Genomic DNA, 13,592 nt, shown 5'->3' on the forward strand with positions numbered 1-13,592 from the left:
ATAGCTCAGGCTAATGTTCCTATCGACTCAGTAGGGCCAGCAGGTTAGTCTCTTTTTATTGGTATGTAACTCTTATGAAAGTTGCATTGTCAATTTGTTTTGTATTTAAACATGTACATGACACTGCAACAAAATGCCCCCATGGGGACAATACAGTCAGTAAAGTAAAGCCTGTCATTCCAAAAGAATTTGAATTCATAAAATGTGAGATTAAACCTTAAAACACTTTTGCGATTACTCAGGTGGAAGAGATGGCTGAGAAACATCAGGCGTAGGGACATCGGTCTGCAGAAGTCCTTTGAGGACGTGAAGAAAAGGGGGTTATTCTGTGTGAGAGGTGCACTTTGAAGAGTTTTATTCTGATTAAGGTACAGCTACTAACTTTGTCAATAAAAATAAATTTCAGTAAATCCTTTTCTGGTAAAAATGTCTCTTTCAACAGGGTTCACAGAAGACGCTGTCCTCCCAAGGCAGAAGGCAGTTCACAGAAGACGCTGTCCTCCGAGGCAGAAGGCAGTTCACAGAAGACGCTGTCCTCCGAGGCAGTACCTACCAGAATAAATGGCATGAATCCACCCCCTCAATCTGCCACAGATGCACAGCGTTGTAGAAATAGAAGTGAACCAACTACAAAATACGTAGCGATTAAAGATGCATCATTATTGTTTTATATTAATACAACAGGTTTAAAGTCTTGAAAGTTCTATTTTTGAAGGAGAGGACAGGGAAGCAGATGTAGGAGTTTTAGGTGAGACAGACCGAGAGAACAAGAGAGTGAAGGCGAGCGTAGACCCAGCTCCAGCAGAGGAAGCAGCAGATGCTGAATTTAGTTCAGGTGGTCTGCAGGAGGTGGTCTGTTAGGTGACAGAGGTGGCAGGAGGCATCCTCACAAGCATACAGGAGGCGGCTCAGGTGACAGAAGAAGGCGTCCTTATGAGCATACAGGAAGCTCAGGTGTCAAAGCAAGCAGCATGTAACAGATGTCATGCAGGAGGAGGCCATCATCCAATTGAAGGAAGTCTAAAGTATAATAATAATAATAATAATAATAATAATACACCCACAGTGATTAATTGTTCACACATTGAAACAAAAATAACAAAACAGATGTTTCGTTTTTAAGAGAATACGGCTCCTGGAAAATAAAGTGTCAAAATCCGCAAGACTAAAAGCCATCAAAACCAAGTATACCGTCGTCTTATAGACTGGAATAACACATATGTTGACTTCTAATAGACAGCATTAGGATTGGTTATACAATTAGGGTGATTTCATCATGCATTTATCAAATTTATAAATTTGTAGAACAAAACAGGATCCAATGTTGGAGGCCATGGAGTCGCTACCTCCACATCTAAAAGGACTTCTTCAAACTACAGTGCAGTGTGCAGAGAAATAAGAAAGGGCGGAGGTTCTCTGTGATTGACGTCATTGACAGCTTAACCATCAAGTGAGATGTTGCCAATCAGGCAATGGTTGTTATGGTTAGGAGTGTCACTTCGAAATGGAAACAGGTAATTATGTGACTGAGCTGTCAGACAATACATGACTACAGTTTAAACATTCCTAAAATTCCACTCTCAAGACACTTCATTTACTTACCCCTGCCTTGTTGACATCTCCCACGCAGGCATTTGGCTATTTCCTGGCTAAATCGGCAACGCCAGCCCAAGAGACTGCTGATATTGTGGCGGAGGCAATAAAGAGACTAAAAAGCATAGGACTGACTAAGTAACAATGTCTATACACAATAGTCCAGTTTCATCCCTCCTATATATTTGGAATTTACAGTAATTACTTTAAATGCGACAGGTCATCAATGTTGTGTGTGACCAGTCACCCTGTAATATGAAGTCTATGAAACTCCTTGGGGCAAGTCTAAATGCTGAGGAACACACAGACGGTGCGCACTGCATCACAGTTGAAGACCACAAACTCCCCATCATCTTTGATGTTCAAAACTTGTTAAAATCAGTGCAGAACAACTTCAAGTGTCATGGGATAAAGGTAGATTCAAAGATTATTAAATGGAAAATATAAAATATAATTCTTTAACAATAAAAATTGACTGTCATTCCCTTTTAACTCACCAGATCAGAGATGATTAAATAATTTGGGACCATCTGGTGTTGTTTTACAAGATGGCACACAATCAGGAAGTCACCAAAGCTGACGGACAAACACAATCTGCCACCCTTCACAAACATGCGAGTGAAGCTGACAACACAGGTGTTTAGCCACAGTCTCTACAGGTGAAGAAGTACAGCAACATAAATATCTACAATAATTTACAAATTCATACACTTTTTACAATGAAGACACTACACTAACCTGTTATTGCTTGAAAATACTGTACTTAATTTTATTTATTTATATATATATATAAACTTTTTTAACAAATCAAAAACTGAAAAATTGGGCGTGCAAAATTATTCAGCCCCTTTACTTTCAGTGCAGCAAACTCTCTCCAGAAGTTCAGTGAGGATCTCTGAATGATCCAATGTTGACCTAAATGACTAATGATGATAAATACAATCCACCTGTGTGTAATCAAGTCTCAGTATAAATGCACCTGCACTGTGATAGTCTCAGAGGTCCGTTAAAAGCGCAGAGAGCATCATGAAGAACAAGGAACACACCAGGCAGGTCCGAGATACTGTTGTGAAGAAGTTTAAAGCCGGATTTGGATACAAAAAGATTTCCCAAGCTTTAAACATCCCAAGGAGCACTGTGCAAGCGATAATATTGAAATGGAAGGAGTATCAGACCACTGCAAATCTACCAAGAACTGGCCGTCCTTCTAAACTTTCAGCTCATACAAGGAGAAGACAGATCAGAGATGCAGCCAAGAGGCCCATGATCACTCTGGATGAACTGCAGAGATCTACAGCTGAGGTGGGAGACTCTGTCCATAGGACAACAATCAGTCGTATATTGCACAAATCTGGCCTTTATGGAAGAGTGGCAAGAAGAAAGCCATTTCTTAAAGATATCCATAAAAAGTGTCGTTTAAAGTTTGCCACAAGCCACCTGGGAGACACACCAAACATGTGGAAGAAGGTGCTCTGGTCAGATGAAACCAAAATTGAACTTTTTGGCAACAATGCAAAACGTTATGTTTGGCGTAAAAGCAACACAGCTCATCACCCTGAACACATATCCCCACTGTCAAATATGGTGGTGGCAGCATCATGGTTTGGGCCTGCTTTTCTTCAGCAGGGACAGGGAAGATGGTTAAAATTGATGGGAAGATGGATGGAGCCAAATACAGGACCATTCTGGAAGAAAACCTGATGGAGTCTGCGAAAGACCTGAGACTGGGATGGAGATTTGTCTTCCAACAAGACAATGATCCAAAACATAAAGCAAAATCTACAATGGAATGGTTCAAAAATAAACATATCCAGGTGTTAGAATGGCCAAGTCAAAGTCCAGACCTGAATCCAATCGAGAATCTGTGGAAAGAACTGAAAACTGCTGTTCACAAATGCTCTCCATCCAACCTCACTGAGCTCGAGCTGTTTTGCAAGGAGGAATGGGAAAAAATGTCAGTCTCTCGATGTGCAAAACTGATAGAGACATACCCCAAGCGACTTACAGCTGTAATCGCAGCAAAAGGTGGCGCTACAAAGTATCAACTTAAGGGGGCTGAATAATTTTGCACGCCCAATTTTTCAGTTTTTGATTTGTTAAAAAAGTTTGAAATATCCAATAGATGTCGTTCCACTTCATGATTGTGTCCCACTTGTTGTTGATTCTTCACAAAAAAAATACAGTTTTATATCTTTATGTTTGAAGCCTGAAATGTGGCAAAAGGTCGCAAAGTTCAAGGGGGCCGAATACTTTCGCAAGGCACTGTATATATATATATATATAAATAAAACTAGGCAAGTCAGTTAAGAACAAATTCTTATTTACAATGACGGCCTACCCCAGCCAAACCCGGACGACGCTGGGCCAATTGTGCACGCCGCCTTTTGGGACTTCCAATCACGGCCGGATGCGATTCAGCCTGGATTCAAACCAGGGACTGTAGTGACAACTATTGCACTGAGATGCAGTGACCGCTGCGCCACATAAACTATACAAATATTAATAAATGTTGGCATGAAAAGAAGCTACATCATAAAACATGATGTAGTAGTACTAATGAATACTTTACTTAAGGGATGCAAACTACGATGCAGCTAGGCTAACTGCCTACGGAGGTGGACTGCACAGCCCAGTTACTGAAAAAAATGAACAAGCTGTTTGACATTCTGAAGTCAAGGTATGTTCAATCAAATGTAAATGCAATCAGTACAGGGTGTATTACACAGTTTAAAACCTTTCACATAGAAATCACTATCAGACCAACACATGCTTTTTCCTTCTAGATCTTGCTGGGATAGAAATCCATGGAGGGCTCTCAGACAAGAGAACAGCTTCAAGCTGGATTTCCTTCGGGAAGCAATACAATGGATTGAAACATGGAAATGTAAGTTGATTTAAAACAAATATATTAAATAAGACATGCTTCTTCCACCTCAAACTAGACTAGGACCCACTCACTGACACGCTTTGCAGAAACCAAGATATTTCTCCTGTTATGCAGGACTATTTGGACTCCCATTCTGACCACTAAACACACTATATTCACCAGTGGAGGCTGCTTAGGGGAGGATGGCTCAAAATAATGGCTGGAACGGAACCAATGGAATGGCATTGAACACATAGAAACTATGTGTTTAATGTATTTGATACCATTTCACTCCAACCATTACCACGAGTCAGTCCTCTCCAATTAAGGTACCAGCAACCTTAAGGTACAACCAAAATATAAACCAATGTATTTTTAGGTTAGGAACTACTCTACCATGCCAGCAAGACTTCAAAATAACCCTACCGAGTGTCCTAAAAATAACGAATGAAGCAGAGGAAAATGCTTTAAAATGTCTGTGCACAGCCAAACTTAATCAGGACAGTTTAGAGGTAAGTTGTAATGTAATATCATGTTTGTTAATGTAGGGTAATCATGAGTCTTGCATTTAATTAGAGGTCCCAAACCTAACCACGGTCCAATACATGTAGTACTAGGCTAACGCGTACAAAGCAGAAAGACGACCATTTCCAAATAATCTATGGGACCCGCAGCGTTAAAGATGCTGACCGCACCGCAATGATCGGTCAGGACCCGCAGCACTCTACATTGAATCACTCACCCATTATGCTAGTTGTTGTTGGTGCTCAGTCTCCAATGTTCTCGGTCATGTTTTCTTGGACCTTCCTCTTCATCTCCTGCATTCACCTGCAGATGACAACATAAAAGGAAATGAGGTTAAAAATCAGAGGGTACTTCAAACATGTATCCTAACGTTTCAGATGTATTTTTTTTCTCCAGAATCGGTTCTCAGTTATTAGGGTGAAAGGTGGGAACAGATTCAACCCCTCTGCCAAATAGTTTTCTGCTGCACTTAAGTGCTTCAATTGCGAACATCCTCACTTGTGCAAGTAACACAAACTGCCAGACCGATCCAGATGACGACCTACTAATCCACCGCAAAGACACCACTTCTCCTACCCCTCTTGCTTCCGGCTTTAGTCCTAATGATGCGGGCCAACTCAGAGGATCCTCCACCGATCATCGCCAGTCTTCCCACTGCTCCAGACAGTGACCCTACAGCAATTAGAACGGGAAACAACTTCAATATGACACAAACAAATTTAAAGAGGTGTTTGTATTACTCACAAATATTATTTCCCCAATAAAGATCAACATTGCCGAAGGGGCTGCAGATGGTAATTGTTTGAAGGATGAGATCCTGAGCGATGTAAGCGGATGGCTTGCACATGAGGTGCAGAAAAAGCCAATCCTCCAAGACTGCAAGGCATGCGAGAGGCTGTTGGTCCACATCGGTTCTGAGCAGGACTATGCCAAACGATCTGACGCAACAACCTAAATCAAAAGGAAGTGCTACACTGAGGACGCTAGGGTGGTGGAGTCATCTCAACTGCTTAAGATAATGGTAACAAAAATGGACATAATTGACAAATACCTTAGTCTGAGGAAAAACTGGCATTGTGTCAGGAGTGAGAGCCCTTTGATTGCATCCTGGAAGGCCATGTCGAGCATGCCCAACCCCCCAAATATTTTTTTATACACCATGTGTAGAATGCCAGCGCAATTGAGAAAAATTAAACGTGACGTTAACGAACCAAAAACCATAGCACAGCGTAAACTGAATTGTTTCACCGGATAATTTGTTGGGCTGCCTGAACCCCCCGTATCACTATCCTGGTGAATATAAAATCTAAATAGAAAACGGGCGAAATATAATTACATATAATTTGTAGACTGCAAATTGACCGCAAGAAGCCCTAACAGATGTGACTAAAATAATCATTCAAATCTTGCTTTCATTTGTATACGATCAGGTACCTCCAACGCATGGGAATACTTGAACAGAATTTTGCAATAAAAACTTGGGAGGTGATATTTCCTGGTGTTTAAATATTTTGTCCAAGAAAAATGTATAGACTTCTTGGGGGGGGCTCAGAACACTTTGGCCGGCAGTTAGTGCCACCCATGGGCTAAATTCTACCCTGCATTGTCAGCCTAATAATGGGTCTGTTCTACACGATTGTCAAGTAATTTCGGTTCTAGCGTTAAGTAAAACGCTCATCGAGTAAACAAATGTCCTGTGATCTGCTGTCCTGAGTGATTAGCTAAACTAGCTCGCTATTTATGGCACGTGCATAATCTTTATTGCTCAATTTGTTTTTTAACCAGGGAAGTTTATCTTTAAATTTTTTTACAATGACGGCCTACTCGGTCAAACCCTAACGACGCTGGGCTAATTGTGCGCCGCTCTATGGACTCCCAATAACGGCCAGTTGAGATACAGCCTATAACCGATCATGGGTGTGTAGTGACGCCCCTAGCATCGATGTAGATAGTACCTTAAACAGCCACTAGGGAGCCCAAACATTGCAGCAAGCTAACCGCAGTATGTAATGAGCTAGCTACTCACGCCCATGTAAAATGTATTAAGAGTGGGTTAGATATGGTTACCCCAGTTGTATTTTACTAAGGCTGCAAGTTAAACACCCAATCTTTCCTGTGGGATTCTGTATTTTACATTATAGCCATTACCAGATGATTAAATATTATCCGATGTTGGCTGTGAAGTATCTGCTTTTGTGCACTTGAGCATCATGAGATTAAACTGTTTGCTACATCTACTTGCCTGGTTGTGTGTGATAAGAACTGAGTATCATGGTGTGACCTGCATGTTGCAAAACTGCAGATAAAAGCCCAGCAGTTATCTTTGTACGTAACAATATTGAGCACATGGTGTGATTTGCTGTATCTTACAAAGTTGTGGTTTAAGTAGGCATAGGGAGGTGTGGTCGTCACGAGGTTTAACTGATGGAAAAATACTGAACACAAAGGCAGGAACTGAGCAACTGTTATAACTAGGCTGCGATACCAAAACTGTAGGAATATATACATCGGAGGGAGGACTCCAAAAAGCGCCAAGAGGGGGAATCCGCCTGCCACAGGCTGTGCATGTTTAATCAACGCCCAGCCCCTGTAATAGGCCGAGATGGGTTGGAACTGTCCATCACGGTATTTATTTAACCAGGTAGGCAAGTTGAGAACAAGTTCTCATTTACAATTGCGACCTGGCAATATATGGTATAACAACTGTTTACATACATCCTGTCAGTTCCCTGTTCTGCGCGGTAATACTTAGTTATATTTTTCCTGATTACGAGTCGAATTTACGCAACCCCAACACCTCTTGACGTTAGTTCAGCCATCCGTAGCGCGGGTGTTTGTTTTAGTCAATCGTGTCTTCAATTTACGCCCACTGTAGCAAATCAGCTAACGTTAACTTAAGCAGTAGCTAGGCAAGGTACTTCTGGTTGCCACCCCTACATTACGTGGAAGACGTTTGCGCATTGGCACAACTTTCACCTTCGTTTACTTAATCTTGATGTACAGTGCTCTCATCTTTGTGGCATTAATTTACGTTTGATTCCAGATCAAACTGCAGCTAACGACTTTATTATTTTAACGATTTATTACTCAATAAGCCATCTAATAAAACAGTATTAATAAGTTAACACATTAAAGTCAAGACAAGGATAAGTGCACACATTTTATTGATAGTGGAAATCAGTAAGCACCCGGGATAAAAAACGTTGTCTGAAATTCATGGATGTCTCCCACTGCATCTCTTGATAGCGTCGTCATTTCTGAAGAATGGCAGAGAACTAAGCCAAATGCATTCACAAACACACTCGGTAACACCATTTAACAACCTCAGATATAAATGGAACGGTATGGTATAATCATAAAAATCATTTGGCAGAATCTCTTCATCATAGGTTGATAATAACAGGCAACTGCACATTGTCTTAATCTTACCTCATTCTTAGCTACACTGGCAGTTGTAAATTCACTGGCCACCTAGAGAGAGATTAAGTTAATTGAGACAAATTACAATCATGAGCAATGCAATACACTTCCAGGTTCCTCAGTTTTGGTAATGTCCACATAACAATTCAGGTCAGACATTTGTAAGCATCACTGAAACCAGTTAAGTGGATTACCCAAATCTATGTATACCAACCTGACTGGGACACCTCTACATTTAGTTCCAATCCTTTATGCCAGTATCTACTGCACCTGCAAATAAGTAAAAACATTTACCACAATGAAACTCAAAATTCAATGGGAAAGGGCATCAAATTTTGAACTGAATGTAATATGTACTGAACCATAAACACATGTCAGTCATCCTTTAGTTGTAAATATAAAAGAGCACATGTCTAACTCACTTCAGCCAGCCTTCTTGTAACACCAAATCCAGTTTCTGCATCTACTGGGTCTGAATAGAGATCAGACTTTTATCAAACTGCTCAAGGTGTCCAAAACAAGACAATCAAATAACCTCAATCTAATCAGAGTGTGTAACAATATTGTCCTCAAAGAGATCAGAGACCTGATTCAATGTCATCCTTTCAGATTGCACTGCTGTTACCCTTAATTTGATTTAGATACTTGTAGCTTACCCTAAATTAACAGCCAAACTAGACTTGAGACTCCAGGATCCCATCACAGCATGAGGTCAGAGTTCTGCAAAGATACACTGTCAGGGTTGTATAGGCAAAAAATGATACATGTGCTTTGAAATATAGGATACATCAGATAGGAGCGAAAGACAATGCTGAGTATTCATCACAGAGTATCAGCTGAACTATGCTGTCATCATTGTATCAAGTATTAAGCCTTAATTAAATAAAGCAACCTACCTTTGCCAAAGTTTCAGTCACATGACTAATTTCCATTGGCTTCTGAAAAAGGAAAAGTCACATTAACGTCATGCAGTGAATTGAACCTACTAAAATTTGAGAGATAGGAGCGAAAGGCAACGCTGCTTATTCTTCATGGTATCACATGGGTAGCCTAGAGGTTGAAGCATTGGACTAGTAACCGAAAGGTTGCAAGTTCATATCCCCGAGCTGACAAGGTACAAATCTATCTTTCTGCCCCTGAACACACTGCACCTAAGCAGTCATTGAAAATAAGAATTTGTTCTTAAACAACTTGCCTAGTTAAATATAACGTGATAAAATATCATTGCGCCTGTTGGAGTGCAAAGTGTAGTAGCTTACCATGGCAACAGTTTCAGATATTGGCATTCCCAGAGTATACCATCTGCAGATAAGAAATAAAGCCATCATTTATATCTCAGGAGACAGGACAGGCTTCTTTGAAAGCAGCTGCACTGCATCAGTAAAAACTTTTCTTTCATTATTTTTCAGAGAGATTCCCAATGTTATTTTAACAATCATCATTTACAGTACAAGGCACTGAAGCTCCTATGAAATACATGAAACATACCCAATGCCACAACTTGTCTGCCGCTGTAAAGGAATAAATGTACAATTACACTTCAAAATATCTTCACAGGGTAACGCAAACAACGTGCCGTGCCTCAGAACATGCAATTGGTGGTTGCAGATTCATCATCCAGACAGATCAAGAGTAGCAAATGGAATCATCAGTGGCACAGGGCTCAAATTCTTCGATTTAACAAGTGGATGCAGGGTAACACTAATCATGAATACCTCATTTTGAATCTTCCAACTTGTGCTTTGCGTCTCAGCAATACCTGCGAAACACACAAAAAACGGTCCTTTGATAAAACGTCAATTGAATAACTAGGACAGTGCAGTAATAGAGACACTAGGTAATTAAGTATGATCAAGTCAGAATGGTTGGCGTTTCCTCAATGCAACTCAGATGTCCCTACCAACACTTATTTCATCATGTAAGAAAGGGAGGCCCAGCTTGCGGGGTCCTCGTCGACTGCGTTGTAGTTAATGTTCGGCTCCAGATATTAAAAGTTTAGAAGTGAGTTAACTTGTTTCCTGGTTCCTAACTCGATCCTCGAGTACCAGCCAACAGAACACTACAGAAACGTGTCACCACACGTGGTGGAGTTAAGCCTGCTAACTAAATCTAGCGAGCGCAACACGAACTAGCTAGGTTATTTCGCAAGATTATGACACATTTACCAGACATACCTAAACTATGACGGACGGTATAAATACAAATTGATACATGACTGAAAGCATCTGCATTAAATACATAACCTTGGACTAGCAACTGCAAGACAAACACCTTACCTTTCTTCAAGATCGGGGAGGAGAAGGAGACCGATGAAAGGGTGGAGGCTGAATTTATATGGAATGTATTCGCATTGGTTTATGGGAAAAGTCAGTATCTTCTTCTGTGATTGGCCAAACACGATTTTTGGGGGGGAAGCCCCTCGCGGCGGCACACGGAACGGTTAGCTGGGGGCGGGTCGAACCCACCCACCACACTTTTTCATTTGCGCGCAGGCTTTCCAAACAGTCAATGCGGTGTTCGTAAACCCACCGCTAGAAGGAATCCATTTTTTTTGTCAAATTAACATTAGATTAGATTTTTCGTAGCAGGTTAGGAGAATGTACGCAGCAGGTAAGGGAAATTCGGTTAGGAAAAGGGCAAGGGTTAGCAAAAATACTACAAATGTCATTTTTAGACGTTTTGACAAAAACTGGATGACAAGTTGTCCTTTAAAGTTCATATGGATAATCTTGAGTAAGATTACATTGAAATTGTTTTTTTAGTTGTAATAAGCCTTGTTTCCCGTTTATGGATAGAAAGAAGCTTGTTCAGGCCACTTTTCTCTCTGTAATTGATTATGGTGACTTGCTTTATGCAGCCTCATCTTTTTTACAGAGACTGGACTCTGTTTATCATGCATTTTTGCGCTTTATTACAAATGCCATATCACTCACCCACCATTGCACCTTGTACCAAATGTTGGGTTGGACCTCACTTTATATGCGCAGAAATCAAATCAAATTGTTTTTGTCACATGCGCAGGGTAAAACAGGTAGACTTTACAGTGAAATGCTTACTTACAAGCCCTTAACCAACAATGCAGTTCAAGAAATAGAGTTAAGAAAATATTTGCTAAATAAACTAAAGTAAAAAAATATAATAAAACGTAACACAATAAGATGACATAATAATTACTAGGCTATACCAGTACCGAGTCAATGTGCAGGGGTACAGGTTAGTCGAGGTAATTTAGACATGTAGGTAGGGATAAAGTGACTATGCACAGATAATAAACAGCAAATAGCAGCAGTGTAAAAACAAATAGTCAGGGTGGCCATTTGATAAATTGTTCAGCAGTCTTAGCTGTTTTGGACCTAGACTCCTCCCTATAGGCTGTCTCATCGTTGTCGGTGATCAGGCATACCACTGTTGTGTCGTCAGCAAATTAAATGATGGCGTTGGAGTCGTGCTTGGCCACGCAGAGTACAGGGGGGGTCCAAGTGGGTCTACTCTAGGGTTTCCGGCATGATAGTGTTGATGTGAGCCATGACCAACCGTTCAAAGCACTTCATGACTACCAACGTTATTTAGGCAGGTTATCTTCGCATTTTTGGGCTACATCTATGTGTTCATCTACGAAGCCCTTTTGGGTAAACTCCCTCTTTACCTCTGTAGTCTGGTCTCCTTCACCAGCAACAGTTACCATACCCGGTCTGCTAGGTGGTTGCTACTTAAAGTCCCCAGGACATTTACAGTATTAGGCAAGACTGCCTTCTCGTCCTGTGCACCAGATGCATGGAATAGTCTGCAATCCATGCTTCATCTAGATATGTTAGTGCCACTGAATGAATTTACATTTTGTATGGGAGACTCTGTTACAGAGGAGTGTAAAATGCTTTTTTAGACTGTTGTTGTATTGTACTGTTCTATGTTTTAATTCCGTAATGTATTTGATTGTTGCTGCCCTCTTGGCCAGGTCTCCCTTGAAAAATAGACTGGGCTCAATGGGCTTCTCCTAGTTATATAAAGGTTATTGGGGCGTCCCTACCCCCACTGACGTTGACGTTTAAAATGGTAAAGGTACATGTTGTTTAAGGGTTATGGTTAGGGTAGGGACGTCCCAATGATTCCGGATAGCACTAACAGGCACAACTTCGATATAAAGTGTTTTTTCTCAACATTTCCGGGATGTCACGTGTCCTTAAATCAGTACACTCGTAATAACCTAAGCATTACAAAACGTATATTCGATTAAATAAACCTCACGATGCAAATAAGCCATTACTTTGTTGACCAAATCAGACACGTCAACCAATGAAAACGTGTGATCTGTTTTAGCACAAGAGCTCGTCAGCTTGTAGTCCTAAAACACGGAAACGAGTTACCCGTGTTTCGTTCAGCTATTGGAAAAAATGAATGGGGAAATAATGTTTTGGAATAACAACGAACATAAGGTCTGAGGTGAACACAGGCTTATGAGATCGTATACGTTTTGTTCTATGATATAATAGCAGTCAGTTAACTTGACCTTTATGAATTATGAAGCATTTTACGTGCATTTAAAAAAATTACATGAATTATTCAAATTTCACAAAAATTGACGTTAAGTAATGAAAATGATCTTACAGGACAAAACGTACAAGATCTCCTAAACCTGTGTTTACCGCAGACCTTATTTTCGACGTTTATCCAAAAACGAACTATGGCGGAGTTAGTTAGTGCCTACAAAAAGACGGGTTACTATTTATCTCTATTCTCATTGGCTACTGGGTCGTACCAATGAGGTATGGGTTGCACAAAAATACAAGAACAGATTTAGTGTAAGACCCAGTAAAAATGTGGTAAATTAAAGCAGAACCAGAAAACATTTTACTATGATCAAGAACAAACCACGTCCACAAATTGCGATGGATACAAGCAAAGAATATTTAATATGCTCTATAAATAATGTGCTCTATGAAGGGGCTATGATACACCTGCATTTTTTTCCACACCTGGGTGCATTTCAATGGTACAGTGGATTATTCTCCTTATTTCCTCCACCTGCACTGATGTGAAAGTGTTAGTAATTAGATATGTAGAAGGGTGAGCCGGTCAAGGATCGATTCAGACAAAGTGGTAAATTGTATGACAAGCGACAGTTTATTCAGAGTGAAGATATCTGGTACCGCGTAATTACGGCTCTCTCGTTAGCTCGCACATAACAGCA

At 40.5% G+C, this 13,592-nt stretch overlaps 2 long non-coding RNA genes and 5 other non-coding genes across 11 annotated transcripts; all 7 read right to left on the reverse strand.

The window, feature by feature from the left end:
• Positions 1–333: 333 nt before the first annotated feature.
• LOC135561423 (uncharacterized) lies at positions 334–7,137 on the reverse strand. Of its 4 annotated transcripts, none has more exons than XR_010459427.1 (3): positions 6,036–7,137; positions 5,561–5,656; positions 334–5,287 (listed from the first exon to the last, which is right to left on the reverse strand). It is a non-coding gene; the product is annotated as an uncharacterized LOC135561423 (long non-coding RNA). The 4 variants fall into 4 exon arrangements; XR_010459426.1 differs by lacking the exon at positions 6,036–7,137 and adding an exon at positions 5,729–6,017; XR_010459428.1 differs by lacking the exons at positions 5,561–5,656; positions 6,036–7,137 and adding an exon at positions 5,729–6,027.
• Positions 7,138–8,131: 994 nt separating this feature from the next.
• On the reverse strand, positions 8,132–10,729 carry LOC115145014 (uncharacterized). 2 transcript variants are annotated; one of them, XR_003865899.2, is made up of 10 exons: positions 10,681–10,718; positions 10,120–10,163; positions 9,893–9,915; positions 9,664–9,706; positions 9,301–9,342; positions 9,061–9,124; positions 8,827–8,876; positions 8,619–8,674; positions 8,414–8,455; positions 8,132–8,241 (listed from the first exon to the last, which is right to left on the reverse strand). It is a non-coding gene; the product is annotated as an uncharacterized LOC115145014 (long non-coding RNA). The 2 variants fall into 2 exon arrangements; XR_010459424.1 differs by lacking the exon at positions 9,893–9,915 and having other exon boundaries at positions 9,986–10,163; positions 10,681–10,729.
• On the reverse strand, positions 8,305–8,376 carry LOC115145549 (small nucleolar RNA SNORD47). Its single transcript, XR_003865996.1, has one exon. It is a non-coding gene; the product is annotated as a small nucleolar RNA SNORD47 (small nucleolar RNA).
• On the reverse strand, positions 8,519–8,581 carry LOC115145555 (small nucleolar RNA SNORD78). Its single transcript, XR_003866002.1, has one exon. It is a non-coding gene; the product is annotated as a small nucleolar RNA SNORD78 (small nucleolar RNA).
• LOC115145551 (small nucleolar RNA snR60/Z15/Z230/Z193/J17) lies at positions 9,185–9,268 on the reverse strand. The gene has a single exon (XR_003865998.1). It is a non-coding gene; the product is annotated as a small nucleolar RNA snR60/Z15/Z230/Z193/J17 (small nucleolar RNA).
• Positions 9,775–9,854, reverse strand: LOC115145546 (small nucleolar RNA SNORD79). The gene has a single exon (XR_003865993.1). It is a non-coding gene; the product is annotated as a small nucleolar RNA SNORD79 (small nucleolar RNA).
• Positions 10,252–10,329, reverse strand: LOC115145550 (small nucleolar RNA SNORD74). Its single transcript, XR_003865997.1, has one exon. It is a non-coding gene; the product is annotated as a small nucleolar RNA SNORD74 (small nucleolar RNA).
• Positions 10,730–13,592: the final 2,863 nt, after the last annotated feature.

The sequence above is a fragment of the Oncorhynchus nerka genome, linkage group LG17 (genome assembly GCF_034236695.1).
Source record: "Oncorhynchus nerka isolate Pitt River linkage group LG17, Oner_Uvic_2.0, whole genome shotgun sequence".
NCBI classification, from domain to species: domain Eukaryota; kingdom Metazoa; phylum Chordata; class Actinopteri; order Salmoniformes; family Salmonidae; genus Oncorhynchus; species Oncorhynchus nerka.